Source organism: Olea europaea, unplaced genomic scaffold, assembly GCF_002742605.1.
Source record: "Olea europaea var. sylvestris unplaced genomic scaffold, O_europaea_v1 scaffold33182, whole genome shotgun sequence".
NCBI lineage: Eukaryota > Viridiplantae > Streptophyta > Magnoliopsida > Lamiales > Oleaceae > Olea > Olea europaea.
The window spans coordinates 1-1,253 of NW_019252130.1; the positions used below are offsets into that span (position 1 = coordinate 1).

Genomic DNA, 1,253 nt, shown 5'->3' on the forward strand with positions numbered 1-1,253 from the left:
TTTGGTGCTTCAACCTCAAGGCCTTGTAAGATGCTAGAATAAAAACGACGATGATAATGAGCTTTGAATGCTCGAATAATCCCGGCATCACATGGTTGAATCTTAAACGTTGTGTTAGGAGGTAAGAAAATTAACTCTACATTTCTCAAGCCTTCAACTACCTTTGGATGAATTGGGCAATTGTCTACTATTAAGAGAACCTTCCTGCCATTCATTCTCTTATCAAACCAACCAACAAAATCCTGAAAAAGCAAGCCAGTCATCCGAGCTTTCTTGTTGGATCGATACTTGCAATTAAGATTGTTCATGTTCACATTTTTAAAGCATCGAGGATTTGCATACTTGCCAATAACCTAAAGTGGTACTTTGTCAGATCCATCACCATTGCAACAAACAACAACAGTAATTTTCTCCTTATCTTTTTTGCGTCCTTCGAGCTGCTTGGTAGCAAGTGAATGATCAGCTTTCAATCGGTAAAATAATTCAGTTTCATCCATATTGTAAATATTCTTCAACTGAAACTGGTCTAGTTTTGATCGTATTCCAGGTAAAGCATTTTTAATGTTCTCCATAATAATTGAACCACTTTCACCAAAACGTCGGTAAGATTTGATTCCATATCTTACCTTGAAACGTTCTAACCATCCACTAGAAAAGCTAAATTCTGGATTAGTTTTACCATACATTTTTTGCAAAAGCTCTTTTGCTTTTCCTTGGATAATTTCTCCAGACATGTTCACTTATCTTGCCTTTGAAGAAACCACTCATACAAAACTTTCTCTAAATCAGGGTATTTTGCCGATTTGTACCTTTTAACATTGCTATTTTTCATCTCATTTGACAAATATTTCGACACCCTTTTGAGAGTGTTCGATATTTTTTATTGACTAATAGTCAAATCAAACTTTTGTTGCACCCATGCTTGCATATCTTTTTGGCTAATAGTTGGATTCTCTTTCTTATACTCACATATTGCACTCCTCATTTTATCAGTTAAAGATGATTTTTTTACTCCTTTCAAATGATAAGAAGACATTGGAGGGGAAACAAAATATTGTATGTGCTTGAAATATGTCTTCCAAGCATCTAGCTTTTACAGGTAAAGACTAAACCTTTTCATTTGCTATGTACATGAACTTAGTTTTTAGAGACATTAAGTTCCACTAAAATTTTTGAGCTTCCCTAAATTCAAATAATACTTTGATTAGTGTCTTTTGATTTTTCTTACCACATACAATGTACATATTTTATAT

At 33.8% G+C, this 1,253-nt stretch overlaps 1 pseudogene; it reads right to left on the bottom strand.

Moving 5' to 3' along the window:
• Positions 1–8: 8 nt before the first annotated feature.
• Positions 9–1,036, bottom strand: LOC111385871 (annotated as a pseudogene).
• Positions 1,037–1,253: the final 217 nt, after the last annotated feature.